Source organism: Equus quagga, chromosome 13 (assembly GCF_021613505.1).
Source record: "Equus quagga isolate Etosha38 chromosome 13, UCLA_HA_Equagga_1.0, whole genome shotgun sequence".
Classification (NCBI taxonomy): Eukaryota; Metazoa; Chordata; class Mammalia; order Perissodactyla; family Equidae; genus Equus; species Equus quagga.
This window is the reverse complement of record NC_060279.1, coordinates 106,026,204-106,052,155: the sequence shown is the minus strand read 5'-3', so window position 1 is coordinate 106,052,155 and position 25,952 is coordinate 106,026,204. Positions and strand designations below refer to the sequence as shown.

At 49.6% G+C, this 25,952-nt stretch overlaps 1 protein-coding gene across 1 annotated transcript in view; it reads left to right on the top strand.

Moving 5' to 3' along the window:
- The first annotated feature begins 449 nt into the window (after positions 1-449).
- ZNF536 (zinc finger protein 536) overlaps positions 450-25,952 on the top strand; it is a 365,002-nt gene continuing 339,499 nt past the window's right edge. Inside the window, exon 1 of the mRNA XM_046683106.1 lies at positions 450-506. The gene's annotated coding sequence lies outside the window, so the exon portion shown is untranslated. The remainder of the gene's footprint in view (positions 507-25,952) is intronic.

Here is a 25,952-nt window from a genome sequence, read left to right as displayed (position 1 = left end):
TGAACAGGAGGGGCCAACTGAAATCTGGGTGGGGTTGTGGTCTGCTGTAGGGGGCTCCTTAAGTCAGGGAGAAACAAAGGACCCACGAGTACCTCCTCAGTTCCTCGTTTTTGGAATTCCAAGAGTGAGCATCCTTATCTCCTCGTATTTCTTCTTCTGCCCCATCCGAGGCAGAGACGGTTAGAAAGCCCCTGCTCTTCTTTTTTGCAGGTGGCAATTTCCCATTAAAAGAAGCTGAGCAAATCTGGTTTACTGCAGCAAAGGTCACATAGTTCCCATTTTTCAATTGCATGGTGAATCGGGGCAGTGGTGCCATTAAATATTTTTAGACTCTCAACTAACCCAGCAGATGTTACCTTGGTGAATGCTGTTTACCTGTCTTGTTGGAGTCTCTGTATTCGACATGGAGAGTTTCTAACAGGTCTTATTTTTGCAGTTCCTGCCCACCACGGCTTTAAGAATATCCTTCAGCCAGGAGGGAGCGCCGTTGCTTTAAGACTCGCCTGGTAAGGAACCTCGTTTTGTAGTTCGTGGAAGTGCTGTCTGTGTGTGAGTTGGTGGGGGAGCCGGGCTGTCCTCTCTGGGTTGTAGACCCCCGTGCGAGGTGAGAGTTCTCCCAGCTGCTCTTTCCTCTGTGGACTGAGGTGGGCCATGGAGAAGATTCCAGATTCAAATGTTCCTGGGATCCAGCATGGGTCCTGGGTCTTCTGGGTGGGATGAATATGTGATGTCAAGATGTGCTCAGGAAGTCTCAGGATGGGTCATAGATGGGGCAAAGGCCTGTGTGGTGGATTTCTTTCTCTCTTGTGTGACATCCTTTGAGTCGCGGTCCGCTGGCCGGCAGCTGGAATGAGAGCTGGTGAGCTGGTGGGGCTGCTGCCCAAAGCCAGGTGGCGGCTCTAAGTACCGCCCGCAGTCAGTTTCCGTGTCACTCACCAGGTGGATCAATGGCCTGGCCCAGTCTTAGAGGAAGCCTGTCCCAAAGCAGCTCCGTGTTCGTCACCTCAATCAGACTCAAGATCACAAACTCAGTGATGGAGTGTTTCCCCAGCATAGAAGCTGATAAAACCCTAGACTATAAACGAGGGGCCAGCGCTCGGATCTGAGGCTGCCCCGTACCTCCGTAAACTCACCCTCAGATCGAATTCTGACCATGGGCTTCACAGGTCACTACATAAACCAGGGAAATTGAAAGCAGAATTATGCACTCAGAAATTAATTTTATGTTGTATCGAATATATATTTTTTTATTGTGACTTTATCTTGTTGGAAAAGTGCTTTCTTCTGATTTTGTGGATATTACTGACCGTGGATTGCTTTTATTTTGGTTTTTACACAACAGTTATATTAGAAATTTGCTGTTTTATTCTTACCTTCTTAGTAAAAATCCTTTTATCACACAATGGGTAATTTATATCCATTACCAGGCCTTTCAATCCTTTTCAGTGGGGCTGTCAGCGCCGTTGGCACAGTGATGATTAATGTGATCTAATAATAGTGTGCCATTATATTACCTTAGTAAAACATGTACCAACATCCTATTCGGATCTCCCAAATTCATAGCTTCCTATAATATTTTTGTTGAAAGACAGGATTACTATTTTTCAAAGCTGATTTTTTCCCCTTTAACATATTTAATGAAATTCACAACTCTTTGCCTTAGTAATCCGGGCATTTGGCTGGGCTCGGCGGGTGAGTTGGGCGTCTGTAGGCACTGCCGTGGTTCATCAGGGAGAGGATGGACGGGCCCGGGATCTGCCAGAGAGATTGCTGTGTTTCTGTGGGGCCTGGGTAGTTATGCCTTGAAGAAAAAAATTGCTGGGTTTCCAGTCCCTTCTGACACGTAATAAGGAAGGTGTGCTTAAGATCAAAAGGCAAAAGAGTGAGTAATTTGGCTCAAAGGCTCCTTTCTTCCCTCCCCTGTTTTATCCTCTCCTCTGTCACCTGCCTCGTCTTCTGGGGGAAGAGGAGGGGTGGCAAAGCCAGGGGAAGCAGCTTCAAATCTCTTTCCTGGAAATGCCCCTTCCTGCCCCACCCTTGCTCTCTCAAGCTCTGACGCACCTCCTGGATCTGAGGTGGGGTTTCTCAGCCTCGGCACTAGTGCTGTCTTGGGTTGGGTAGCTCTTTGCTGTAAGAGCATCTTGTGTCCCGTAGAATGTTTAGCAGCATCCCTGGCCTCGTCCCACCGGAGGGTGGTTGTACACCCTCTCCCCACCTTGTGACAACCAAAAATGTCTCCCAAAATTACTAAATGTCACCTTGGGGGCATAGTCGTACCATTTTGAGAACCACTGGTCTAATGTGATAGGAAATAAGAAGATTTTTGGGGGTGTGGGGAGATTCCAGTTGGAGTTCCACAGTTTTGTGATACTGCTTGGGGCGTCCTCGGCTCTGGGAGAGAGGTGATGGCTACGCTCTGCATCCTTTCCCTGGCGGAATTATAGCCCTCTTACTTCCTTCCCCACTCCGCTCTGTCATAGAGCCTGGCCCAAGCGAGGGCCTGAATCAGCTCCTTCAACTTAAATCCCATTATAATCACGCTCATGATTGAGAACATTCCACCTTTTCAAAGGGCTTTAAAATCTGTGTCAACCAAGGATGACATTATTGTAGTGCGGGTGAGATGTATGCAAACAATTACACACTCAAATTGAAGCGGGGAGGTTTGTCCTATCCTGGTGCCTCTGTGATGTGGCTTTCACCAGCACCTGGGCCCCCCCCAGCCCTGGAAACCTCTAGCAGCAAAACACATGGGCAGAAATGGGTTTTGCCCTTGATATCACTCACCTCTGAAAGCAGCTTGAATATTTGGGCTTCTTAAGGCTAGAAGGTGGGGGAGGAAGAAGAGATTGTTGAGACAGGAGAGAGAGAGAGAGCGCCCTGTTTTTGATTCAGAACAAAGATTACTGCTGCAACATTGGCTTGAAATGTGCAATCAACTGAAATCAGGAAAAGTATTTTGAATACAAAATTTATATTGAAATACTTGAATCTTGATACGTGTGCACCCCCATACATGTATATATTTAAATCAAGGACAGAGAAGATGAGAAATAAAGCTTTTGTCATAGCAATATTGCCTGTAGTATTTGCCCTCAAATGATGCTGCCACATTGGAATACATTTTTGTACCATTAGCGTTTCCATAAAAGACACTCTTGTTTGTTTTTACAACTGATCCTTGAAAACAACAGATGAGGAAATGGCTCTCATTTACCTTTGTGTTAGGAGGATTTCAAATACATTGTGATGTTTGGTGCAGGAAGCCTTTTGGTGACCCACTCCTTCTTTACTGGTTTCTGGTCTGTCTCCCTGCTACACTGTAAACCTGGAGAGAGTACGGCCTTGTGTGTTTTGTTCAGTGTTATTTTCCTAATTCCTGGAATGGTCTCTGATGCATAGTAGGTTCTCAATAAAACTTTGGCAACTTGAATGATTAATAGGTGGATGAATAGATGGATGAGTAGGTGGATGGATGGGTGGATGAGTGGGTGGATAGGTGGGTGGATGGACGGATGGATTAGTGGATAAGTGGATGGATGGATGGGGGGATGGAGGGGAGATGGATGGATGGATGGGTAGATAGACAGGACTCTATCTTAAGCCCTAACAAAACCTTGGAATAGTAGGCCCAGTGGTCTTAATGAAATTCCTCTTTTTACCATCTCTTCACCCCCTTACCCTCTCAAACTTTTATTTTTTACACATCAAAATGGTCAGTTATAGAAAGGCATTCTCATTATCTCTTCTTTTCAATTGCTTTTTAAAATAGCAAAAATTTGTCTAGGACTGTGCCAGGCAATCTCTGTAAGCTGAAGCCACATGGGTGCCTTGTCGTAAAAATATCTTTAAAAATCCCCAAGGGCACATACACAGATGACTGGGACTGAAGACATGGAGGCAGAGTAGGAGAAGGTGACTCCTTTCGAAGTGGGACATGGGCAAGGAATTTATGAGGCTCAGAAGACCTCCTGTCCAAATGACTGGTTGTGTGTCTCCTGGGAAAGACTCTCTAATTTATAGTGTATTTCTTGTTCTTTTAGAGGCTCTTGTGTGTCCTCTTCTGACTCACCAGGCTTGATGTCTGTGGGACTGACTGATGCTCAGCCATATGGGATCAGCCATCTTGAGGAAATAGGCTGAAGCTCTGGGAGGTGGCGCTCCCTAGTCCAGCATGGCTGGTACCTGGCGATTGGAAATCTTGTTCCCAGCAATGAGGATAAAAAGTCGCCATACCTTTGACTTTTAAATTATTGAATAATGGACACTATAGCAGTACCAGGCAGAAAATAATAAAGAAGAGAGAGATAAATGACCTCAAGACCTGGTAACCTATAGCAAAGCTACGGGCTCTGGAACCAGATTTCCTGGGCAGAACCCTGGCTTCCACTGCTCACCAGCTGTATGACCATATGTCAAGGGACAGCCTCGTTGTGCCTCAGTTTTCTCATCTGTACAGGAATGACAATATAGTAGATTACACAGGTAATCTGTGCAATTCACTGAAAATAATGCCTGGCTCAAAGTGAGCATTTAGTAAATGCATGTCACTGTTGTTATTAGTATTTTCATTTTCTCTGTTTAGTCATCTTTTCCTTTTCTCCCTCTTTATTCAAGATTAAGGAAAGTATAGCCCATTCACATAATTAGCCTTTTCCCCTCAGACTCATACTAGAGCTAGGAACCCCAAGACGTTGCCAGGCATGTGGTCTTCCCAGCACCCGTGGGGCCCGTGGTTAGTAAGTTCAGAGAAAGTCAGACAGGGTGGTGAGTTTCCTAAGTCAGCTTCCTCATCCCATTTTCTTTGTGAAGGAGCATTGTTGACACACCACTGGGGGTTTGGGGTTTATTTGGTGTTTAGGGAGTGCATTCCTGGGATGGGGGCCATGTGGTCATGGTGGGTGTGGACAGTCAGCTTTTAAAAGGAAGGGGAGGTCCGTGGCTTTTCTCTTCTACCCCCTTGCAAATGAGACAGCTCTGCATCATGGCCCAATTTTATATTTTTAGCATCCACTGAAATTTAATGTTTTGCTTTTGGTTTATTATGTATGCAAGTATCTTGCTGATAAATTACATGTGTAATTGTACCATCGTAACCACTGCTAGTCAGTGACAACATATAATTAAACTCACCCTTGTAGTCATTGAACTTTTCTGTCCCTGACGAGATCATTGACCACTCCAAGGAGGGTGTGCCTCAGTGTGTGAGCCATGCAAGTGCCCATGTGGCCTCTGCGCCCCCTCCCGGCCCATGGGACACCCCTGTGCACCCCGGGGCGTGCCTGCACACATGTACTCGTGGACTTCCTTTCGACAGCGGTGTGCGGGATGGAAGGGTTGGGTTGTAGGTCCTGGGGTGCCTCTCTCTACTTTTGTGTCTATTCCCAGATGATTATTGGCCCCAGAGTGGATGTTTGGTAAAGACTTGAATGAATAAATCTTAGAAATCTCTTCATTTGCCTCTGAGCGCTCTCTTCACATATAACCCCAATACCCTTCCACTCATGTCCTTTCTAGGGGATGTTTACTGAGCTGCTCTCGTGCCCTATGCCTGGGGTTGGTGAATCACTGCCTGGGGTCCCATTGGCTCACTGCTTGTTTTTTTTTTTTTTTTTAACATTTAAAAACACTTTGAAAAATTGTGGTGAAACACGTATAACAGAAAATTTACTATCTTGACCATTTTTAAGTGTACAGTTCAGTGGCATTAGCTACATTCACATTGTTGTGCAACTGTCACCACCATCTATCTCCAGGACTTTTTCGTCGTCCCAAACTGAGATTCCATGGCCGGTAAACAATCCTCCCCATTTCCGTCCCCCTAGCGCCTGGCAACCACCCTCCTACTTCTGTCTCTATGAATTGCACCTCTGGGGACCCGATATGAGTGGAATTGTACCGTATTTGTCCTTTAGTCACTGGCTTATTTTGCTTAGCATAATGTCCTCAAGGTTCACCCGTGTTGCAGTATGCATCAAAATTTCCTTCTTTTGTTATTATTCATCTATGATATTCCATTTTGCGTGTGTGTATTTGTGTGTGTGTATACATATATACGCACACACACAAATACATATATATATGCACCACACTTTGGTCGTCCATTCATCCGTTGAGGGACGCTTGGGTTGCCTCCACCCCCTGGCTATTATGAATAGCGCTACTATGAACACGACTGTACAAACATTTCTTCAAGACCTTGCTTTCAAGTCCGTTTATATACCCACAAGTGGGATCGCTGGATCATATAGTAATTCCATTTTTAATTTTTTTAGGAACTGCTGTCTTGTTTCCCATGGCAGCTGCACTTTTTACATCCCCACCAACAGGGCGCAAAGGTCCACATCCTCGCCACACTGGTTGTTTTCTGTTTCCTTGGTGGTCGCCGTCCTCACGGGTGTGAGGTCGTCTCTCATTGTCATTCTGCCTCTTTTTGTGTAGCCTGTGCGTGAAGAGTGGCTTCTACATTTCTCAATGATTGAAAAAAAAATGTTTTGTGACACATGAAAATGATATGAAATTCAAATTTCATTGTTCATACATAAAGTTTTCTTGGCTCACAGGCACTCCCGTTCATTCCGTCTCACTGGCGGCTGCTTTAACACCCTAATGGCAGAGTTGGGTAGTTGGGACAGAGACCATGTGGTCTGCTCAGCCTAAAATATTTCCTACGTGGCCTTTTACAGAGAGCATTGGCCAACTCTGCCCTGTGGTAAGAGCTTGCTACCCCTTATCTTGTGTAATCCCTTGGCACCCTACTTTGCAGACAAAGAAACTGAGGCTCATCAAAGACAACTAACGTGCACAAGCCACACATCTGAAAATGGCTACCCCAGGATGCACGTGCCTGTCCCTGTGACTCCATGTCTTGCCCTCATCACCATCACTGTAAACGTAATCATTAGGAGAGTTCTCTTTCCAGCGAGCACTTACTGAGGTTTTAGTAAGCCTGAAGTCAGGTCCTAGTTGAAAAAAATAATTGCAATTACATTAAGATGTGATGTCATTGGTAGAGGTGGCAAATTGAGGGAGAGAATGAAGATGGGAGGCAGTGCGAGGTGACCTGGACTCCCCTTCATTCCCCATATTGAATTCTAAGACCCTGCCCTACGCTGCATGGCAGGACCAGCTTCCGGCTCTGTTGAAGAAGGGGTTAGTTTCAAGAGGCCTGCGTGTCTACATGCACAGCTTTTCCTCAGGATTAGAAGAAAAGCTAAGCCAATTGATAACTTCTTCTCGCATTAAAAAAGTGAATTATTTCCCTAACCCATAGAAAAGAAGACCCAGGGAGCGGGGAGAAGGCCTTGAATGATTCTTTCCCCTCCGTTCTTTGGCTCGCACGTTATCTGGGATGACTCCTGGCATAGAGGTCTGTGGCTGGCCCCACGTCTTTTTTTCCATACCTGGAGAGCTGCTTCCCGTTTTTCAGAGAGTGGCTTGGGTCTCTGCCTCTTTGCCTCTTGGTCTCAGATGGTCAGTTGTTGCTCATGAGGGATCAGGTGGTTGTCTCTCTCTGCCTCCTCCCCTCCTTGCCACCTTCTCCATCCACCAGGATGTGTGGACTACAAGGAACCTTCTCATATTTCTCCACACAGAGGACAAAGCGTGGATAGTTATTTGTTCTTTCTTCAACAGAGAGAAAACTTGTAGTTGATTTTACGTATTTGTGTGCATTATGGAAATAATCCATCAATCCAGGTATTTAGGGTCTGTTGAGGGGCTCCAGGGAACGGTCGGTCCTGAGTCCATCTCAAGCAGAGATGTGGTTCTCCTTTTGTGTTTGGGAATGCGTGACATTGCCCCTCAATACCGACTGTCTTTCGACAATAGGCTTTGCGCGGTCGCACTGTGGAGCACAGCGGCGTTGTTCATGATCTTTTGGCTGTGGGTTAAGCCCGGCAGAGCTGGACTCCTACCCTTACAGTTTTCTGGCTCAGTTCATTTTGTACAAAGGAAAGTATGATAATCTGAGTTGTAAGATGATAATGTGATCGGCATGATAGCACATTGTGAGAAAGACAGCAATGACTTTGAAAGATGTTGAGTTTCAGCCTTGAAAGTTTGCGGTGATGCCTCAAGCAGCAGGAGGCATGTCCCTAGGCCACTTGGTAAGTGTTCAAGGAATGAACTGGTCTGGTGACTGCATTGTGCCTGAGACTAAGTAGGAGAGATGAGTGATGGCATATGTCCACGTATTTTGGAAATGGGCATATCTGTGACTGTTTTTCTGTTTAAAGATGAAGTTTGGGTCTTGGCCAGGTCTTGGTGTCTGTCTGCTCACAGCCCAGTAGGTGGTGGGAGCTCGGCCCACAGATTCATCTGACTTTGGTTGTCCTGCCTCTTCTGACTCTGGCTGCCCCCTTCTCTCAGTTGTTCTGCTGACCAGCAGCTAAGCCTTATTGAGGGTCCCTGTGCTCAGCCCTGGTGGGTGGGGTGTGGCCCCCAATGCTGAGGAGCTGGTAGCCCAGAGGGGAGGGAACTTTGGCTGGAGTGGGGTGTGTGTGTGTGTGTGTGTGTGTGTGTGTGTGTATTTGTCAGGTTGGTAGTGGAGGGGTGTATGTGTTAAATTTTCCCCACGCCAAAGCCATTGTTATTTTCTTCCTGAAATACTGCAAGAAGATAGTAAAGTTTTCCTCACGTTTGTGTGTGGATTGTTTCATGTCTAAAAACAGCTAATAGCACAAAATGATGCTCTTATGGGCAAGCTGGGCTCAAGAGTAGAGTTTTTGATCCTTAACAAAATATAACTTGAGACAATGTCCACAGTAAAAACTTACATAGGGCACATGCTGGAATCATTCACCAAATTTTATTTCTCCTCTGCAGGCCCCAATATGTATGTGTTTAAATGTGACTTCAGTGTTTCTAGAAATGTGACATCTCAAATATTATCAGGCCTCGAGTAGCAGGACAGTGAGTGGCAGACCCCCTGGAAGAGGTTTTGAGGGTTTGCAGACCACCCAACAGGAACCCTTGCCACCCCCACGTCCTCCTCAGCTCCTGCTTCCTCCACTGGGGCAGCCTCCTCCGACCGAGGCCTCAGGGACTGAAGGCTGAGAGAGGGTTCCGAGGGAAGGCTGAGGCAAGTGTGCTCGGCTGGAGGCTGTGTGGGTGTGGGAAGGAGGCTGGCCCGGGCCTGAGGGGGCTGCTTCTGATCCTCCACCTGCGGTAGTGATGAGGGTAGCCGTGCAGCCTCAGGTGCCCACCTGGGGCATGAGTGGTTTGGATCACATGGTGTCTAAGGTGCTCTCCGGGCCTTAAACAGAGCTGCCTGGACCAGGGTGTCAGTAATGGACACACACATCGCCCGGGGATCTTGGTCACGTGCAGATTGTGACTCAGCAGGTCTGCGGGACAACCTGTGAACCTGCCGGGCTCCCAGGCCATGTGGCTGCGGCTGCTCCTCAGAGCACACTGAGAGTGGCCAGAACTTGGACGGTGACTACTTGACTAGAATCCCCTGGGGAGCTGCTGAGACTGGACGCCACCCCAGACCAATCAAATCAGGAATCTCCATGGGGGAGAGCGGGGAGGCTGCCCACCTGGCCCGAGGGAGGGGCCGCTGGCGGAGCAAGCGCAGTGGATCCCCAGCTGGAGTGGGCATCGCAGTTGCCTAGAGGGCTCGTGGAAACACAACCCTGGGCCTCAGCCCAGACTTTCTGATTCAGAAGGTCTGGGGCGGGGTCCAAGAATTTGAATTTCTACCCAGTTCCGAGGCGCTGCCCATGCTGCTGGTCCAGGGACTGCGCTCGCAGAGCCGCTGGTCTGACGTCATCACCTGAGTTGGTGGTCGTTGCACAGACCACGAGGGAGTCGGTCTAGGATACACTGGAGGCCCCAGGACACGCCACCCCGCCCATCCAGGGTTGCTCCGTACGCGTCTGTTTTGCACAGGGAGCTTCCTTGGTAAGCTTTCGTTTGAAAAAGATTTGTTGGTAGAAAATCTTGTTTCAAACCTCTGAAGTAAAGGCAACACTTTTAATCTTGGGGATGATGAATATTTATTCTCCAACTGAGAGAAAAACTAGGCAATTCCTTGGTCATTTTCACTGCTGGACGTGGCCATTTTCCTCTAGTCCTGCCCCGTCCCGCGGCCAGTGTTTCCTGTGCTCCCTTTCCCCTCTGAATGCTCACACCTATTGGGAGGCCTTCGTGGGGCCTGGCCTGGTGTCGGGCAGCTCAGCTCGTGGTGGAATCAAATGTGGGCAGCTGTTAGTGCCTGTTGACTATTTACCAAGTGCCAGGCACTGTCCTCATTTTATATGCATGATCTCATTTAATTCTTGTAACGACCTCATGAAATAAGTATTGTCATTATCTCATTTTGTGTGTGTCCCAAGTATCTGATGCTGCCTCCCAGATTCAGGCAGTGCAGAGGAAAGCGGCCGTCATTCAGGCTGGAGGAAAGGAGAATTGCTGTTGGTAAGGGCAGAGGAGCGCTGTGGCCAAGACTCGTCCTTGTTGGTGTTTTGGGAAGAGAGCAGAGCAGGGCCCCGTCGGCCCCGCACGGCCAGGTGCCCACTGTCCAGATGATGGGCTTGGGCCATGTGACAGAGCTCAGAGCCCCTGGCTGCCCAGAGCGGCCGGCCCCTCGGAAGAGGTCACCATGGCTGTCTTTCTTGGTCACAGGCCCAGATGGCCAAGGCCTCCTGGGGAAATGGGCTAGTGAGCTTCCTCATGGGTGAGGCCCTCTTCCTTCAGCCTTTAACTGTGCAGAAGAGTCTGGGAGGAGAGTCTGGGAACCAGCCAGGGAGAGGGGTGGCTGGATGCCTCCAAGGTCCAGGTCCTGCTGTTGTGGCTGCTGCTTCTAACCGCAGAGCGCCGGCTCGGCCCGTCCTCTGCCTGCTCCCTGCGCCGGCACCCTGGGGGATCAGGGACATGTCCAACACAGCAGGTTCTTCTGAGGTGTCTTGTTAGAGCTGGTTTCTTCTCCCTGCTCACCTAGCATGCTCGGGTCAGAGGTCATGGGGGAGGGAGGCATATATGGACATGGGGTTTTCCAAGTGGCATCTGGGCGCTGTTGGTGGGGGGCGCTGCAGCATCCTTTAGCTCTCATGCGAGCCACCTGCTGTCATGCTTGTCCTTGCGCTGGGCTCCCCTGATGTGACTTGAGCCTGAGAGTCTACAGCTGCCATTTGGTGGCAGAGAGGAGAAGACACGAGCGCATAGCTTGGTGGACAGAAGCGTACTGAGGAGGTGTTTGACGTGCCCGTGAGCAGGAGCGAGGCCCCAGCCCACGAAGGCCCTCCCAGTGGCCTGAACTCTGCTGCTTCCCTCCTGCTTCTTGTACTGAGGCCCCCTCACGAGACTTCCAAAATTGCCCTGCAGCCCAGTCCAACTTCCCGCCCAAGCATCTTCCTCCAGGTGTCGGTGTTCCATCTTCAACCTTCAACTAGATGGGTCTAATGAAAGATTTGGTAACTCTACCCTGATGTGATTGGGCATCTTATTACCAAAGTCTTTCTAGAAGCAATCACATAATGTCTGAGTATGCCCAGCAAAGATATGCGTGGGAAAGTTTACATCCAGCTTAACAGAATTTCTAGGTAAGTGCTATTCTTAATAGAACACGTTTGACCCCAAGCCACTTCTTTTTTGAACTCTTGAGGGTTTTATGACTGAAATTTAAAAAAATTGCTCAATGCAGGTGGCTGTCACGTTCTGAAACGGAGCTGTGTCTTGTGATGAGGAGCTAAATGTCCCTACAGCAGAGACACAGGTGCCACCTACGGGGCAGGTGGGCCCCGTCTGTCCCAAGGGGCAGTGCAAGGGTGTAGCTACAGGGGGCGCTGTGTGGATATTGTCCTAGAGTTTGCAGAGCAGACGGCAGCTCAGGTACAGGGTTGGCCACGTATGGCTGAAGCTTCTCCCAGGTACCCCTTTCTCAAGGCTGGTGAAAGCCAGGCGGGGAGTCTCTGCTCCATTATCATGTGTATACATAGCACGGGGAGCATGGGAGCCAGGCACCAGGAGCCTTCCGGTCCTATAGAGCGACCTTTGTGAGCTGAGCTTTCTACACAGACCTCATGCCCACCGGAATCCCACCGGGTCCTCCCAAGAACCTTTTTCCTTGAGGATAGTGAGTTAATTCTGGACGCCCATTAGAAATCAAAGATACGTCACGACACTCGCTGAGTCAAGCCCGGCCTGGCCTCTGGGCTGCATCTGCAGCAGGAGAGGCGTGCAGGGTGTCCCTCTGCAGTCACCCTCCACATCGCTCCTGTGCAGGGCAACCGTGCTCTTCCCTGAGCTTGTCATGCGGGGCAGAGGACCAGGGAAGCTGAAGGGGGCCCTGGCCCAGAACGTGCCGTTGGAGCTTCACGTCTTGGTCAGGGTTTCTCTGACCGAGAGGGAGGTCTTCTGCGTGTCAGGGTGGGCCTCTGTCCACCATCCTGCTCTCCAGTCTTGCACACAGCCTCTCCTGATGGCCATTTGAGTGAGAGTTTCCTTGTGCTGGCAGCTCTGGGGCGGGGCCCTTGACATGTCAACTAGGGCAGAACGGTTTGCTGACTCCTTCCTCCTCTCTCATGCCGAGGAGACTCTTTAGGGATCTGGGAGACGTGGGACCAGGGAACATATGGTCGTGGTGGTTTAAGAATTACCGGGATGACCTGTGTCACGTGCAGGTCCCCAGGCCCAGACCTGGAGGTGAGCTGGTCTGGAAAGGGCCTGGGGTTCTCCACGTCTCACCAGCTCCTCTGGCCATGTAGGTGCGGGGTTATAGTCACACTGATCCTGAACTTTAGTGGGTGGACAGAGCCCCAGCCTGGACTTCAGAAGACTAGATTTCGGTGGCTTCTTTCTTCTTCTCAGCTCAGGGACTTTGGGTCAAACATTTTGAGTTCCTGGACTTCAATTTTCTCACCAATAAAAAGAGAAATTAGGTCTATATAATTCCTAAGAGTCCCTTCAGTTCTGAAGTTTAGCCCATTACAAACAAGCTGCATTTTAGGCCTGGCAGGTTACATTTTCTCAGGAAGGGGGCTGGAAAAGAAAGAGAATCTGCATCCTGAGAGCGTGGGCTTTGTGGGGTGAGGCCAAGGTGGTGAAGGTGCCCTCTGTGAGGGAATCATCGGTATTTATTGAAATCACTGATTTTAATCACCCTGGATGCTCCCTTGATAAAAAATTGTAATCCTCTGTAAATTAGGAATACCTTGAAATTCGCAAATTCTATCACTTTTGTGATTGGCAACATTAAATGGCAAGAGCTCATTTAAATAAGCAACATCTGGACATTATTATTTTTAGGGATTTTTCATCTGTTGATTTAGAATCTGGGGCCTTTATGAATCTTGCATGAATATTCTTCTATATTCACATCCACCATCAACACACAAAGAAATAGCCAAAAAATACCGTCCAGTGATTCTTTGATGTAATGCATGTGTTTTTTAAATAACAAATCCATTGTGAGTGAGAGAAGATATCAAATATGCTGCCCGTGAGTGTAGATGGAGAGAGCAGCCTGATCTTTGAAAAGCCAGAATAGCCTAAGAATTCAAAGCTGCAGTACTGGAGGGTTTTGATTTTATATATAATAATATAACATTTTAAAATAACACTATGATTTTGGACTGATGATATCAGAATATAGTATTCACTATTTCTCAGAATAATCCAATTTAGAACATGTATTCTGAGCAGGTTTGGTAAAAATAGAAGATCTATCGGCCCATGGTATAAGATAATGCATTAATTTTTATGAGTGAGTTATGAAGATGTACAACTTGCTAAGAGTTAGGATAAACATAATATTCCTTAATTAATCCATTATGCCACGGTACACATGTGCCATTTTTATTACCTTAAAAATGAAAAATGTCAAAAAAGGAAATTGCTGCTTTTTTATATCAAAAAAGCCTTTTTTGAGAAATCATAAAATGTCTAATCTAATTCACCATATAATACTAATGAGCTTAACAAGCCATCTCAATGCACAGTTTAGGATAAAAGGTCATCAGTTTCTGGCAGTCAAATTCCAGGACTTTTTTAGATGAGGCAAAACCTTTCAGCACCAAACATCGGAAATGGCATTCTTGATTAGAAGCAGTATTAATAGCTATTTGTTATTAACATAGTAGGGTCTTAGAAATTCATATAATGCCTTCCCTGCATTTTCTAAATCTTCCTATGAATCTGTTTAACTTGTTGCCCATCCCAGCTCTGAGTGATGCCGAGTGGGATCTCACACACACACACACACACACGCACACACCCCCGACACGGAGCTTGCTGTTGGAGACCACGTTTAATTTCCTCAAATCTCTCTGAATCCCTGACACTTATTTTCTGGCGTCTCTCTGCTCTCCAAGCTGTGTTCCTCTCCTCGGCGTGTCAGTGTCATCTGCCCGCTGTTTCTTTTGTCTCCTCACAGAATGGACCTTTAGGAGGCACATTACCAGCACCTTCGGCAGCGGTACACGCGGTGGCTGCAGGCGGCCTTGTTATGGAAAAGAATGGCCCGGTGGGTTGAGGGAATGGCCAACAGCGGACTAGAATCATGAAGCTGAAAGTAATATTGCCGACTGGAGGTCATTTTTCCCAACTGAGGGGCAATCGTTTGCCACTATAAACTGCACATTGCAGTCAGTATATGTTTTATTAAACCATTTAAGGAACTTGGGAGCCATTTCATTTAAACTTCCTGCTTGATGTCGCTCAGGGCTGGGCCCAGAGCAGCTCGTGAAAGACGCCTGGATAATTTGCAGAAGAAATACCCTGAGTGCCCAGCAGGATGCACCACAACCAGGGAGCCAGGCCAGGGCTGTACCTAGGACGCGTTAGATCCCCTCAATGTGTGAGTGCATGAGTGTGAGCGTGTGCGTGGGTATGTGTGCACGCTCGTGCTTGTGAGTATGTGTGTGTGGGTTCTAGTCCCAGCTCTGCCCCTAACTAGCTCCGTGACCTTGGTCAGATCTCTTAGCCTTGGCAGAACTGTTTCTGCTGCTGCAAAATGAGGGGGCTGGACTCGACACGAGAGGCAGGGTCCCTTCCAGCGCAGTGATTCTCTGGAACGCTGGGTTGTCAGGGGGTCACCCCGGAACTGTGGCGCTGGGACTCCTCATCAGGCCCCGGTGGTCACATCGTGAAGTCTGCGTTTATCCCTGCCCTACCTGAGGAGACATTCTGGCTGTGACATTTTGATAGGCTCTGGGGATTCGTGCCACCCTGGTCCAGGGGCGAGGTATGGGTTCTCAGCAAAGAGCAGGGAAATCGGCAATAGCTCCTTAGTTCTCACATTAACCGAGTAACCCTGATGATGCTTTTGTGTCTGAAGAGGTAGGAAGCCAAGGCGAGTGCACCGTGCCTGGCATCGGAGCACTGGGTCCAGGGCCGCTCTGACTGTGGCTCCTCGAGCAGCTCTCTGCCCCTCTGAACCTCAGTTATGCTGTCTGTGAAATGAGGTGGTGGTGACGCTGCTGGTACCCATCCTCCAACCGGAGAAGGTCCAGTGACTGGGTCTTGTAAACGGTAATGTGTCATAGAAACGATGGCTGTGTCATTATTGATAACTTTGTGATTATAATTTAGCTCTGAAGTCTCCTCTGAATTGCATGCCTGTGAATTCTGTATTTGCAGTTTGTACCTATGAGTAAAAAGCATAGGAGGTGAGATGTGCTTTATCTTTAAAAGTAATTAAGAGAATGGAGTCATGCCTTTTGGCTTTTCTCAGCCCTGACTGGTGGTCTTTAGTAGGTGGCCTTAATTCTACAAAGTTATCTCACCAAATCTTTTGTCTAATTGGTAACTATATTTAGGAGGTAGAGAAATATGTGAGCTATTCGTTTCGATTAAATTTTTTATTATGCACTCTGAATTTGGATTGACAACTATTAATATTAAAGAGCTTGGCCAAATTGAAATTTGTATTGCTGGAGAGACTTAAATATAATGTATGATGCTGAAAAAAAAAAAAGCCTGGGGAATATGGGAATTACCAGGCTGGGTGCAGACAGGTTCCTGCCCGGCGCTGTGTGTGCTCGGTCTGAGCGGCCCAGCTCTGCGGGCTGCGGAGGGAGGGCTGTGGGGCTCTGCAGAGCTCGTGTCCAGGTGTCAGGACTTGGGTTACTTTCATGGAGATGACACTAGATAAAGATGTAGAGCACGTTTGAGTGCGTTATACAAATAATTTATCTGTAAGAACTGTTTGTATAAGTATTTTCTCCATCACTAATAAGAAGGTTTGGGGGTAAGGCATTCTAAGATAGGATGCGTGGATCACCGGTGTCATGATGAACAAGAGGGCACCCGGTTTGCTCAGAAGCCCCAAAGCAGGTTGTGGTGATATTCCGCAAGTCTGAGGGAGATTGAAGGCTCTGTCCGTCTGTCTTGGACAAGGGAGAACTCAAGGCCATGGCCGCGTGGGGAATGCTGTGGGACCAGGGGATGCTCCTGTTCTAACTCTGCTGCGGGCAAGCCCTGGGACCCTGACCCGGGGCTTCGTGTCTTGGGGGCTGGGTCCCTTCTAACAATGCCTGTGGCTTTCTGTGGTGCGCTGGATTGTCACATGCAGGATCCTACAGGATTTGCCCAGAGACCTTGGGGGTCTGCAGAGACTGCGACTCGGAGAGGGGAAGTGAGGTGTCTGCGTCCACACAGCCTCTGAGGGACAGACGCAGGACTAGAACTCAGCTCTAGAACTCAGACTGTGGGCCACTCTCAAGAGAAAGTGTCCTCTTTTGGAGTCGGTGCCTTTATAGAGCTGAGGGTGAGTGCAGCGCACCAGCCACGGGCTCACGGCTTCTGCTGGCGGCTCCTTGCACACTCCGGCGCCTCCACCTTCCTCACGGGTCCTCTTGCTGTGCCTTCTCTCTGGAAGGTCAACCCCAAGCCCATCCTCCAGGCCGACTCCCCAGTGGCCCAGGCTGACGAGTGTGACTGCAGCCTCCCCTCACTGTCTCGTGAACTGACCTGTCCCCAGGCTGGCCTTTCCCTTCCCCCAGAGTCCCCCCGAGGGCAGGGCTGTGCTCCCCTCCCCCACCTGGCCCTGTGTCCCCTGCACATAGAGAGCACTCAGTGTGTCAGAGTGGGTGCACCACATGCAGCTCACCAGATCTGGCTGGTGAAGGAGGGACAGATGACAGTTTCACACTTGGTGCTATAGTTACTGCCTTCATACCTTTATTCTCCACTGGACTTTAAACTCTCTGTTTTACCTGTTATTTTTATGTAATTTTGCCTGGCATTGGGAACTGGAATACCGAGGCAGGAAAACCTCCATTAACAGGTGCGCTCAGAGAACCAGTGGTCCTGGGTCAGTGGGTTTTATGGACGCTTCCGATTCTCACCTGCAAAGGTTTTGGTTCCAGACTCTTCGGTCACGTGTCGTCTTTAGACACCTGGGAGCTCTGACTGAGAGATGGCGTTCAAGGGCCCAGCTGGTGTCCCAGGTCTCCTGGAAAGTGGACAGGGTATGGCCCTTGTGTTCTCGCTGTCATCAAGCCTGCTCCATCTCCCAGACACGACCCCAAGCTCCTGGCGGGCAGGACCCTGCCTTGCCGTGCCTGTCTCTCCCCCACCCGTTAGCTCAGGGCTGGGGCCTCTGTGCCCATGATAGGCTCTGTGGATGAGGAGATGGATCCAGGCCCAGAGGTGGGCTGACTGCAGCCTACCTCAGGACAGCTCCCAAAGCGTTTATTTTTCACTAAGTTTCTATGGTCAACCAGGCTCACAGTTTCTCTGCAAAGCAGACAACCTAGGGATTGTCTATGAAAAGAAGAGTCTGGTTACCTGTTTGTTTTTTGACACTAATATAGCCAGGTGTAGCAGACACGCCGTCGGCCCCCACAGCCACCTGCTGCTTCCTAAGGCCAGCATCTGCCGCTCTGTGCCTGGGGCTCTCTCGCCACTGGAGCATGTATGGCATGCAGTGGGGGCTGCTGGAAGCACGGGGAGTTTGTGCTTCTGGGGCAGCCGCCAGGCAGTGCTGGTGTGGGAACTGGTGGACAGAGCCCAGCCTCCCGGCCCCTTGGGTGGACAACCTGGGGGAGGTCCCGTCCAGGGTCTCGGGGTGCCCCAGTGGAGTTGAGCCCAGCTGCCCCCAGTCCAGCCCACTCCTTAGTCCCCTCTGTACTGGCTTCCTTCCTTCTCCACTTCCCAGCTGGCCCACCGACCACTGACCAGCACTTCCTGGGATCGCCTCCCATGCAGACCCTTGCTCCTGCGTCTTTGTCTCAGCCTTTTCTGAGGAAATAGCCTGAGACCACCGGGCTGGCCCACAGAACCGCTGGATACTTTTCAAAGCCGATTCATATACACTTTCTTCATTTGAGCCTTCCAGAAGCCCCTAGAGGGAGGCAGCAGAAGTCACCACCCCATTCTCCAGATGGGAAAGCTGAGACCCAGAGAACCTGTCAGAGCTGGAACCACTTCCGCGACCCCGCTCCTGCCTTCCTCGCTTCCCTGATGCAACAAGGGGAGCCTGGCACCGTGGGCTCTCAGGGACCCCGCTGCCTGTCCCCAGCGAAGGGGGAGAGAGAGAGCGATTTCCCCAAGACAGTAAGATTGACAGGTGAGGCGACTGGGTAAGATTCCTGAGCAGGGCTTTGCTCTCTGAAGTCTGGAAGGACAGTGATAGGCGACAGGGCTGTGGCTGCCCGTTGGACAGGGTGGAAGGCAGTGCCCACAGGGCTGCCTCCTGCGGAGCCGCCAGCCTCAGAGGTTGTGTGCCAGTGCTGTGCATCTTGCTCCACGGCTGGCGGGAAATGATAGGGACCAGACTGGCCCGAGGCCTCCTAAGGGGCTAGAGAGGCATTCCAGGAGCAGAGGTGTGTTTGTGTCTGCCTTCCCATTGGCCGAGACGGGTGCCAGATGAGGGTGTGTGGCCTTCGGAGGGCTCCTGACTATCCCTTACCCCTGGGTCATGGAGACTGCTTGGGGCAAATAGACGTCTGTGTCCCCAGCATGTTTGTTCCTCTGAAGCTTTGCAGAATTTCAAATAAGGGCCCAAGAAAGTAGCCCAAGAAGAGTGGGGAAGCCTGAGGCCTGGAAGGCAGGGGCCCGGGGACTTGTTTCTCAGTAGTTCTGGGGCCCGAGGCTGCTCTCTCTTCTTTCTGGGGCTTGGTTTCCCAAATGGATGGATGGTGTGAGCTCTCCACTCCAGTCAGTGTCGTGGAGGAAACCCACGTGCAGCCTGAGCTGGGGGGCACCTGCTGGGAGGGGAGACTCTGCGGAGGGGAGGGCTGGTAGCCCCACTGGACCCCTTGAGAACCCACTCTGGACCGCCCCAGGTCCCCCATTTGTGCAGGAGGGGTGAAGAGCCCCCGTCAATTTAGTGAATAAAGGCATGCTTAGACAGCCAGCGCTGGCACCTGGTGCTCTAGGAGCGTCGGCTCAGCCTGCTCAGTGGCCTCGGTTTCAAGCCCCTACGATACGCCCTGCCCTCAGGCCCTGCCTCGCAGAGAAGCAGGAGTTGCTGTTTTTTCTGCTTTTCAGCCAGATTGGAGGCTGAGGGACACATGGGCCTCTGTGTTGGGTGGGGCTGCCCTATATTCTCCTGGCCAGGTGAGGTCCTTTTGGTGACTCTGGGCCTGGGCCTTGGGCCGGGGTTTGGAAGCCCACCTCTGGTCACCTGGAAGACCCTTCCAGACAAGATCAGTTCAGTGAGCAAGGTGGGCCTCGGGGGCCTCTGCACCGGCCGCCCCTTGACACTGGCGGGCTTTAGGCAGGAGGGGCCTGTGTGCGCGGGGAGAGGCCTGTGGCATCAGGTGTCCTTCCTCACTTTGTCCACCACAGATGGAGCCCGGGCCAGGCCCGCAGCGGCAACTCTCAACAGAGGTATGGATTCAGTTTAACAGAGGGTCACATCAGTGTCTCTTCCTCCCAATTTTGATACCAGAATCATTTAATATGCTGACTACAACTGACAAATGTTCTCATTATTCACCCATTTATTCATTTGCTTGTGAAATCTGTGTGTGAGTAATCGTTTTGCCTTATTGGCAGTTTTAATTCCACACTCCTTTTTTTCAAAAGGTCGGTGCCTTGCTACCTGACCAGGCCCGTGTGTGCCTTCCCTGGGGAGACTGCTTCAGAAAGATGCTCGTTTACGTTGGTCAGACTCCAGCTCGGAGCCACTCTCCTTTCTTGCTGTCTTGAATCTATACCTTGGAATCCCCGGGACTCGATGGGGCCCTGGTCCTGTCCGTCCGCCGTGCCATTTCCTGGCTCCATACCTGGGCTGTCTCAGCCACAGCGAGGCTGCTCTCTTTCCCCTGCTTGCTCATTTCAAGTTAAGCTGTGAAGACCCATGAATGTCAAGTGGATCTGTGTGTCTTGGGTTTGTAAGGCTCTCCCCTTTAACATTTTGATAGAACATATGAAAACTGTCAAGGGTCTTAGTGTGGAGCATAGCAAGTCTGAAACATCTACGGGTTTGCTTTTGGCTTTTGCCTAAAAGTGCCTGAGGTCCACAGTGAATTTTTAACCCGTGATTTTGGTTTGGAAACTTGCACAGGTGGTTATGAGTTCCTGTTAGGAAGAAGATGGCAATGTTCTGGAAAATCTAGTTCCAGGGAAGTTACTTCTGAGTGGAAATGTTCAAAGTGCACAGATCTGTAGTCTCGTATGTTATGTTATGGGAACTTTCTCTATGCAGCTGTGTTTGCTGCAAAAAATGACATTTCTGCATGGAACACTGAATGAAATATGAATGTGCTTTTTACAATTTAGTACTTTTAATAAAGGATTTGTGAGCAAAAAGCTTAAGTACAAGAACCACAAAACATATAGATAAAAATATAGCCATAATCACACATCAAACCCCGGGAAATTCATTACGAAGAGAGCATCAGTAATTGAGAGAAGTTGAAAGAACTGACAGAAAAGTAATATATATGCCCAGAATTCTAAAGGCAGAAATCCTTTTAGCTGGGATCAGGGCTTCTGAGTTCTCTGGGGTGGATGTTTTATTACGGTGGCTGCTTTCCTTAGAAGGATCTAATTTATTGTCGTTGAATTCGCATGGCAACACGAGTTTGGATTTGGGTTTCTGGGAGAAGTTCACAATTAGTCCCCTCGTATATATTTATAGCTTTGAAAAACACTTCATGTTAAAATAATTTAAATACCTTACCTTTTTTTTGGATCGATCTGTGAAATATTGCCATTTTTTTCCAATAAAACACAAACTAGCCATGGCTGAGTGAGGCGTGGCTGTCGTGTTCGGGGGACACTGTGATGAGGCAGCAGTGTTCCCAAGGCCAGAGGATGTGCAAAGAAAGTTACGGCCGTCTGTGTGCACGGGTACCCTGGTCTTACGTGAACGATGCTGTTGATTTCTCTAGATTTTATTGTCTCCTCACTGGAAACTCTGTCTGGGGTCTCCCAGAGCAGGTCTGAGAAGGGCTCACAAGACTGGTTACCAAGCTGTGCTTTCCTGTCCTTGCCCACTTGGCCAGTCGACCAAGTTGCCTGCACTCTTTCGCCCCAGAGCTCCCTTCTCCTTGCATGTTCCACGTTGCTTCATACCATTCAGGAATGGTCAGTAGGCTGTGAGCTCTATGGTTTTCCTTTTTCTCTTAAAATACAGTAAGAACTTGATTATGTGTTTCAGTATTTCTCAGCCTGACCCAAGTAAAGCCGGCGACAATGATTTAGTTCTCGGCTCATGTTTCTTGCCGATGCCGTGAGGCTGTGGTGCCTGACATCTCCTCCTCACTGTGTGGAAGCTTTTAGCGAGCTGCTCCTCTTACCCAGAAAGCGGTGGAACTTGGCCTCTCCTTGCAGATGGGTTACACGTTCCTTTAACACTCGTGTGCTCCCCTAACCTTCCTGGGTGGCTTTTGATGACTTAAACACAGTAATTGGCATGGAGGTCTGAAGCTTTATTTTATGATATTAAATCATTCTTTTCTGGAAACAGAAATCTGCAAAGTATACCGTTCATTATGTGAAGGCCTGTGTTAACACGGGCTCTGGCCGAGGATGGCAACGACGTCCTGGAGGATGTCCGAAGCACCTCTCAAGGGAGGTGCCAGCTCTCACCTTTGGAGGTGGCTGTTAGAACCCAGGGCAGAATCTGGGATTCCCCTGCTGCTTTTCAGGGACAGAGGTGTTTGGTTTTTCTCCATTAGCTCGGTGCAGAAGGGGTAACGTTACCCTCAAAATACTCGAAATGTGAACTGAGATGAACTTGACTGCTACGGCCTTATTTTGGGGGGACTTGGCGATCTCTCCATGTAATCTTGTGAATATTTTTTTTTTCATATGAACCGTGCTGTTCTTGAAACAAAGAGGATTATCAGTCATAAGTTCTGAAGACTAAAATGGGGTGGGAGAAAGCTTTAGAAAGAAGATTTTTTTTAAAGGACTTACGAAGCTGGCTCTCAAGTTCAACCAGGGAGGAATTCTTGAATTGGGTGCTGTTTTGGTCCTCTTGCTCCATGGCAGGGAGAAAGGCACTGGAACGTCCTAAACCCTGAGTATCCTCATCTGTTAAGTGAGAACTGGTGACCGCAGTACACGGCCGGCTACTGGAGGGAGTCAAGGCCTGGCAGGAAAGTCTGCGAGTGTCCTCTGAGGCTCCTGGGTTCTAGGGGTCACTCCTCTCTGGGCAGCTGGGGAACTGTAAGCCCTGGAAGTCTCTCTGTGGACACTCAGGGCTCAGACCTGGCTGATTGCTCTCCCTTGACTCTTAGCAGCGGGTCCCTTGTGCAAGGTGCTTCATGTCATTTTCTCGTGGTTTCCTGGGGAGGGGCCGTGGTTGGGTCTTTGGCACTGAAGCTTAGAGGGAGTGGCACTGAGAGTAGCTTACGTGCATTTCAGTTGCACCACTTGCAAGTCTCTCCCACCCCCTTCCCCTGCCCGGCCTGCCACCCTAGGCAAGAGCTCCCAACAGCGCTGCTAAAGATGTGCGTGGAGAAGGGTCCTAGGACAAGGGACAGGATTTCCCACCCTGGTCAAGGGATAAAGTTTTGAACAAGACGAGGAGTCCACTGGAACACCAAAGGAGAAATGTCAGGAAATCAAAACAAGCAAAGAACTGTGCGAACACGCAGAGACTCAGCGGCCGCCGGTTCAGGGCATCAGCTTGGGAGAGGTGTCCCCTTAGACTTCCTAGTGGCTTCCTAGCTTGTCTCCAGGAACACGTTTCAGCAGTAGAAGTGGGCAAAAGGGGGAAAACCAAACTTCCAGGAAGGTCAAGAGACGTCCAGGTTATCTAGCTGGCATCCAGCGCCAAGTGCGGAGTGGCTCCCGCCAGTGTCTAAGAACGATTTTGTTAGTATGTAGGTCACAGTACTGTACTGTCTGGTTATTGGCCGTGGCCTCAGATAACTGTTTGTGGAGTATTAAATGGTTTTGCTGCCTCAGCACACTTTTTAACTGGTATTTTTCACACAGTTGTGCTGCTGAAAAGGAGCAGAGCTGCAGCAAAAATCAATTTATCTTTCCCTCTGCTCCTTGTGTATTGTGAGTCCTCATAGTGTTTCACCGTTTGATTAATTGATATTCTTTGTGTTGGATATCATTTGTAACACTGCTGTCCGACTCCGGGTGCCTTCGAAACTTTCATAAGAACACTACATTATTTATGTAAGACCTCCTCGTGACAAAGCACAATAGTGAGATACAGAAAGAAAAATTAGATCAAAATGCTTTTGGCTTATAAGTTTATTAAGGGCCAACCGTGTTTTCTCTCGTGTCCCTGCGCGCTTCGGTCTCCGGGTTGCAGGGCGGCTTCGACAGGCTTTGCTCAGAAAGTTTGGGAATGAAAGTTTCTCCTTCCTTGGTCTTTTACAGATGGTCAACTTGCGGGGGTCGAGGGGCTTCTGTTCCCTTCAGATGGGAAAGGGAGGGGGCAGTGAGGAGTGCCAGGCGTGGTGGTGAATGCAGAGGCCCAGTCGTCCGCACCCTGTGAGATGGAGAGCGAGACGGCTCTCCATCGCCGAAGGTCTCTCCCAGGGCCGTGCCTTGCCAGAATGGCCCGACGCTTTTAAAACAACGTGTTTGTATGCCTTTCACACGGCATGGGTCTTTCCGTGGGTATTATTAATATCTATTTTTAGAGCAAAGAGTGTGGCGGGCGAAGGTACGCCAGCCCTGCGTTATAAAAACAGAACAATACTGTTGCTTTCTCGTTTCATTATAAAGTTTCTTTGACCCTGTGGTTTATTTTCAAACATTCCAGTTATTTGTTCTGGTGTATTCTTAAACAGGGGTTGTTTTTCTCCCTTTCAGAAAATGAGCACAGATGGTGATGGATTTTTCAAGTGCTGACATCCCTGCTTGAGAAAGTGTTCCCACCTTCTTTGTGCCGAACAAGTCAGGCAAACTAACGTGATGATGCGATCATCGGTCTCATGCAGACATGCAGAATTGATTGACAGGGGAAAATTTAACATAAACCACACATTCTTTCAGTGCCTTCAATTTCTTAATGATGTTTATTTGTTGGATATTAGCAGTGGCAGGAATTTCATTTAAGGCGAAAAGCGGGGAGAGAGAAGACAGAGTAAGGAGAGAGAACTTGTTCCAGGCAAGCAGGTTTAAGAGGAAATTTACTGCTCTGGTAGAGTCCCCATCCAAACGATTTGTAACCGCTCCTTGGAGCCGGCTCTGGAGCTGAGGCTGTCAGCGGCTAACTAGCCATTCTCAGACCATTGCTTCTGTTTGCGTGACTAAATACAGACAATTAAAGCCGAGCACTTTCATTCTCTATGAACTCATTGTTATCCAGGGTTCAAGTGCTCAGATAATGGGCCACAGGGAGGCTCGGATCATGACGGGCAGCGGCAGAGGGCCGCTTGGTAAAACCCGCTCCTCATTATCTGATGCATGTGTTCCAGAGCCACCACCAATGGCCCCAGGTTGCCTTCCTTGCCCACGAGTTTTTGAAAAGATTGGCCAAGGACACCCGGTGTTCCATGTCCTGGCCTGGCGATCAGATCCCAAGAGAAGCCCTCACTTCCTGGGGCCTGGAGGTGACGGGCCCGGGGACCCCCTCTGTGAAGGGCAGCAGCCACCCTGCTAGTCCCTGTCAGTGTCACATAGCGAGGGCCTCTCTGAGCTTCCTGAGGCTGTGTCGGTTGGGGCGGGGAGATGGGGACCAGGAGCCCATTTGTCCCTGAGCTGCAGACGGCAGCCCTTCCTTCACTCTGAGGACCTGATAGAGGGGCCCTGCACCCTGAAAAGGCGAGGCTCCCTTTATCCATCCCTGTGTGCATTTCAGAGAAAAGACAGCATGAGACCGCAGCTTGCGGGGGGAGGAGTCAGACTAAGTTCTGATTTCCCCCCCGCGCCGGGATGATGGTTAATATTTTTCCCCAAAGCGTTGTATTTTTCAGGTGTGTTGTCCCCAGTGTTTGGTGTCCACACTGTTCTGGTGCCCACGGCAGGACGGTCCTCGCTGATTTACCCCCCTGTCAGATTTTGTTTATTTGCCACATCCGTGCCCTTCTAGATTTTGTTTACTATTTTCTTTGAAGCATCTTTACATCCGTTTCTCTCTCTCCTTCCTTACTTACCATGTCCTGCTATTTTCCATGAGATCATGGGTTTGAGGGGCTACTTGTTTTTCATGAGACACATGGAGGTAAATGCATAACTATTAAAATGAAAATTTAAAAAGGGAGTCTGACTTCTCACCGCTGGTGTGTGCTGCACACTTTCCGACAGCAGGGATGGTTTGCTCTTGCCGCCGTACAGGTGGAGAAGGGAGACGCCTCAGAGGGCGGCAGCCCAGAGGGACCTGCAGGACCCTGCCTGGGGGAGGACAGTCTGTGACTGCAGGCGGGCGGGGATGGGGAGGGCAAGGGTGGCCCAGCCTTAGAGGAGACAGCTTGGCTCTGGATGAAACGGGGGTTCTGGCTCCTCTGCTCCCTTCCCAGCCCCCTCCCCACCCTAGACACACAGAACCTTCCAGGCCCTGCTGTTAGCACATGCAAAGCCCCCACAGAAACAAGCTCCCCAGGCTCCTTGGGGTTTTCTTTTTTTACTTAAGTCCGGCCTGT